This window comes from Pseudochaenichthys georgianus, unplaced genomic scaffold, assembly GCF_902827115.2.
Source record: "Pseudochaenichthys georgianus unplaced genomic scaffold, fPseGeo1.2 scaffold_1217_arrow_ctg1, whole genome shotgun sequence".
In the NCBI taxonomy this organism is placed as follows: domain Eukaryota; kingdom Metazoa; phylum Chordata; class Actinopteri; order Perciformes; family Channichthyidae; genus Pseudochaenichthys; species Pseudochaenichthys georgianus.
Genome location: NW_027262145.1, coordinates 36,189 through 41,673, shown reverse-complemented (window position 1 = coordinate 41,673; position 5,485 = coordinate 36,189). Strand labels below are relative to the sequence as shown.

The window sequence follows — 5,485 nt, the reverse complement described above, 5'->3', positions numbered from 1 at the left end:
TATCAAGCAGAGGTGGAAGAAGTACTCAGAACTAACAGTTGAGTAAAAGTGAGGTTGCTTCTCTTGTTTTATACAGTATTTTGTGTTTTTGTCCAATCGGGGCCACAAACTGCAGCACAGCAGCAGGGGTCTTTTTTGGACTCGATGCCAATAGTCACCCAATAGTAAAACTCTCTAATTGTGTGCTAGTACATATTCCAAACAACAGTGAAGCTATGTTGCATTTGCGGAGAATGGGAACCTAGTTTTCCACTTGGCTTACAAAGATTATAGCACTCATCTGCCCACATTCACAAGATATCGTAACTACCACTACGCTGGCGAGGTCAACAGCACGGTCAACAAGGTGGATTGTTCAACAGATATTCTATATGCTCCAAGTCATTTAAGAAGGGATACATTCCACCGGTCGTCCCTTACAGTGATTTGATGTCGAGCATCTCACTGAGTTCTCAAATCAATGGGTCGGCACGGAGAACATCCCTCTTTACTTGTACACTCCAAAGACCTGTGTGTTTGCTGTAGCAGAGTCCAAGTGGTGGAGGCATTATACTTTATTTTCAGACAACAAAGAACTGTCTATTGCATTGGCCGGGAATCGGACCCGGGTCTCCCACGTGGCAGGTGAGAATTCTACCACTGAACCACCAATGCTGAATTATAAAGCCACCATAGGGCAGTTGAGGCGAAAAGTTCAGCCAACAAAGACTGTTTTTCAAGCAACCACGCTTCTAGAGCCAAGTGAGGGCCACCGCGAGGGCTTGGACAGGGACAACTATGGTGGTGTCTGTTCTCGAGGACGGCCTCCACAATAACTCTGGGTTTCTCTTCAAAGCGTATAAGTCTTTCGCCTTTTACTAAAGACTTCCGTGGAGAGGAACACCTACGAGTTCAACCTATTTTTGGTAGGCTTGGCCATTTGGCTGAGCATTCTGAGTTTGTGAAAGACAAGAGCAGTCATTAGTAGTGATGGCGAGATGAAGCCTTATGAAGCTTTGAAGCTTTCCAGCCAATTGGTTCGCAAAAGGGTTCTTTGTGGGTACTTTGTGTCAATCTCAAAAGATGTTTGTACACACAGAAAGACACAGCCCAGAGGGTATAAACAAGACACACAGGTTTCATTAACATGGAAGAAACTAGATGTTAGTTGCGTTGTGTTAATATTGAGCCACAGAAACTAAAACCTAGTGCAGCAGCACAGACGGTTGTTTAAAGAGAGAAAGTGACGACGAAACAACGACTCCAGATTAGACGTGCTGAGGGAGCAATGCAGGCGGCGAGCGGTTGGAGGGGTTACACAGGGTTACGAGGGAGAGGATGGTGAGCTTACTCTACAAGCACTCGTTAGTGATGATCTGACAGGCGATTGGTCGGCGTGAAGCTTGGTGATTTGAGACTTGCAACAGGCGGATAGTTATTCATTAAAGCAAACTTACCTGCCAGGTCAGATCCTTCTGAGTGCGGACATTTATAGAGCAAAGTAAAGGGAGAAGGGTCAAAAAGGAAGTCAAACTTTCAGTTATCAACAACATGTTGCATGAATGCTCCTTGAGTTTTTACTTACACTGCTCCATGTCAACTACCGCCCTGATCAGCTCCTCATCGGAAGGCTCCTCCGATGGCTTGGAGGGAAGAGCTGATCTGAGGGAGGCTGTAATTGCAACGTGAGTGAGGAGAAAATATACAGTGAACATGAGAAATACGAATAGGGTTAAACTGTGCATTTCATTCGGGCTGGACATGCCTGGAAATGCAGGCTGAGGGACCACGAGCTTCTGATCTTTGCCTGCATTTCCACCGCAGACAGAGAACGCCGCCCGGACATGAAGGCCGCAAACGCTGAACCAAGAGGCCTATGGGACAGAACAACATCTAGAATGCACAGCATGAAAAACACCAACGTGTCTTCAGAAAAGTCATCCAGGTACGTCCAACTCAGACGGCTTTAAAATAATACACGCACTTTGATGCAGTCCTCGCTCTCTGGCCAGAGACAGAGACTGTGCTGCTGCTGCTGCTGGTGGTGCTGGTGGCGCTGGTGGTGGATGCAGCAGCAGCAGCAGCAGCAGCAGCAGCAGCAGCAGCAGGTCTCTGTCTGTCGCGGCTCTTGGTGTAGCGGATGGCGTTCTCCATCTGCGTGCCGGGTGTGGGAATCTTCCTCCGGAGGTAGTTGACAAATCTACAAAAATCAGACACGTGATTCTTATCCACTGAATTAGAATCCACATTGTGTATATATATATAGATATATATATATATGTATATATATATATATGTATTACGACATACCGGATTGTTTGGGGGTCCACAGACTCGTACAGGCTGTCCAGGGTCTCAAATCTAAAGTCCCCGAAGCCAACAAGGGCCTGTCCCTCCTGACCAGGCAGGAGGACTTCACCCACGCCTCCTCAAACGCCCGGTGGAACCTGACTGCCTCCAGAAAGGTCAGGGTAGGCTGAGGAGTAGCGGGTGAAGGCGTCCTGTAAATTCACAAATAAGGTTAAAACTGTTGTCACTCTTTTAATGGTATTGTGAATCAGACTGAAGGACTCCACCTTGTTGGTCATCAGCGGGGACTGAGACCCTGTCCTCTCTCGCTCCTTCTGGTGGGAGGCGACCAGATTGATGGCGTAGCCCACGTCGTTCTCCAGGAGCCAGTGGAAGATCTTTCCCTGGTACTGGCCGAACTGGACCTTCCACCGGCTCAGGACGAGGGTGGCGTTGGCGGTGGAGCCACCCTCGGAGGAGACGTGGGCCCAGGCCTCCGCGTCCACCTCCTCGGGCTTCTTTGCCCTGTACAGGGCTTGGCCGGCTGCTCGCCGGGGTGCGAGGGCGCTGGCTTCGGCCATGGCCTTTAAGAGGAGGGTCCCGTTAGGGGCCCTCCGAAATACTGGATGTTCCATCTACACAGAGTTGGACTCAGTTAGACCACTACCACAAATACAATGAAGTACTTTACTGTTGGAGTCAGTACTAGTTGGACTTCTACCACAAGTAGGCTGCTATGAAGGTATTTACCGTGTACTTTTTCCGTTATTCTCTGTCAAACTCCTGTGGCCGAAAATCATTTTATCTCTCGTCAAATATAGCAGAAAACATGCAGTTTGACAGAGGATTAAAACTATAATCAGAGCCCTCTCATCTGAGCTCCGTTACACACACACAGGAGCGGGACATCCTCCTCAACCTGTCCGCCATAAATGCCTCAGAGCACAGATAGCTGGGCCACACACACACACAGCGTTAGCAGAAAACATGCAGTTTGACAGAGGATTAAAATTATAATCAGAGCCCTCTCACCTGAGCTCCGTTACACACACACAGGAGCGGGACATCCTCCTCAACCTGTCCGCCATAAATGCCTCAGAGCACGGATAGCTGGGCCACACACACACACAGCGTTAGCAGAAAACATGCAGTTTGACAGAGGATTAAAACTATAATCAGAGCCCTCTCACCTGAGCTCCGTTACACACACACAGGAGCGGGACATCCTCCTCAACCTGTCCGCCATAAATGCCTCAGAGCACGGATAGCTGGGCCACACACACACACAGCGTTAGCAGAAAACATGCAGTTTGACAGAGGATTAAAACTATAATCAGAGCCCTCTCATCTGAGCTCTGTTACACACACACAGGAGCGGGACATCCTCCTCAACCTGTCCGCCATAAATGCCTCAGAGCACGGATAGCTGAGCTCCGTAGCGTCCCGCTAGCTAGCCAATAGCTAAAGGTGAGCACACACAGCAGTTCATCAGCAGTACCGTACAAACACCACGGCTAACTCAGTATGACTAATGTCGGACATAGAAGTGTCTTCGTAACAGTGTTTACACGCGTATTTGCTCATAATTAATGCACATTTTACTCACAGTGTCGCTTGGTTGAAGTTACTCAGTAGAATGACCGGTCGAAACAATGGCGGAGGGAGGAGAGATTTTAGAAATAAATCCGCCTCACTGATTGGACGCCAAAAGTTTGATTCTTCTTATGGAACATTATCCGGCCTCCCATTGGCCAGCCATTGGTCAGAATTGTGGAACATGAAGGGAACCCTGGACAGCCATTGGTCAGAATTGTGGAACATGAGGGAGAACAACGTCTCTCCGGTAGCACAAGGATGACACGCAAATTCGTGAAGCGTTCCTCATTGCCAATTTGTAATGATTTTTCCAACATAAATCCCGATTCCTTTCAAGGAGAGGTGGAAGAAGTACTCAGAACTTCCAGTTACGTAAAAGTGAGGTTGCTTCTCTTGTTTTATACAGTATTTTGTGTTTTTGTCCAATCGAGGCCACAAACTGCAGCACAGCAGCAGGGGTCTTTTTTGGACTCGATGCCAATAGTCACCCAATAGTAAAACTCTCTAATTGTGTGCTAGTGCATATTCCAAACAACAGTGAACTAGGGTTACGTATTGTAACCCAGCTTCTATGAGTATAGGCGCAGCCCTCTAATGCTATCGCTATTGGGTAAACCCCACTGCACGTGTGCAGCACTGACAGACTTATTATTATTTTATAGGAGCGAACGGTAGCAGCTGGATGCCTGGAATTCTTCACGAGTGTACTACATATAGCGGGGAACATTTGCTGTGAATATCAATTGCGTCACTCAAATGCTTGATTTTATATAAATATTATTCCAATGAAAAGCTAATTTGTCCAAAAGTGCTACTAATTCATATATTTTGATAACAACGTCTGATCGGTTCGGGCTCAATGGCTATTCCCCACCGCTAATTATTCCGCATCCAATGGTACCCTCCTTGAGTCTCTAGGACTTCAGGGGGCGGAGCTAGGGCAGTCAGACGCCAATGTCAGTAATGCATGATGGCATTTGATTGAAAAAAAGTTCTGGGTGGGCTAGGGTGCCCATATTTCAGATTCCTGATCTGGGCCCTATTTAGAGGCCCCCTGTGAAAAAATTATCTCTTTAGCCCTTTTCAAAGTACTTTAAACACTCACGGAGCAATGCGGCTTCTCAAAAGGCCTTAACGGAAGGTTTTGTTACATTTTAAGCCGTAACCTTTGACATTTATTCGCACCAGAGGCATCCATCTGCATCTTCTCTGCGATACGGTTAAAATGACATCAAGCTCAAGCGGTCGGACCTTCTCATGTATAGTTACTCATGTGTAGTCCAGTGTATAGATAGATAACTGTTTTCTCTTTTATGATCCAACAGGAGGAGGAGGAGGAGGAGGAGGAGGAGGAGGAGGAGGAGGAGGAGGGGGAGAAAGAGGAGGAGAAGGGAGATGAGAGTGGGACCAGGAGGAGAAGTCCAAGGATGACCAGGAGCCGGGCTGGAAAGGTAGTCAAAATGTCACAATTAATAAAAAATATAGTAAAATATAGCATTAAAGATGTTGATTTTCTTTGAGATTAAAAACTGTTAAAATAACACAATATGACTATGTATGAATCCCAACATGACAAGTTCATTACAAATTGCTTTATGTTTTGTGTGCCAACAGAGGAAGT

At 47.0% G+C, this 5,485-nt stretch overlaps 2 non-coding genes across 2 annotated transcripts; one reads left to right on the top strand and one right to left on the bottom strand.

Annotated features, from left to right (window-relative positions):
• Window positions 1–583: 583 nt before the first annotated feature.
• Window positions 584–654, bottom strand: trnag-gcc (transfer RNA glycine (anticodon GCC)). The gene has a single exon. It is a non-coding gene; the product is annotated as a tRNA-Gly (tRNA).
• A 159-nt stretch (window positions 655–813) lies between these two features.
• LOC117440796 (U5 spliceosomal RNA) lies at window positions 814–930 on the top strand. The gene has a single exon (XR_004551315.1). It is a non-coding gene; the product is annotated as a U5 spliceosomal RNA (small nuclear RNA).
• Window positions 931–5,485: the final 4,555 nt, after the last annotated feature.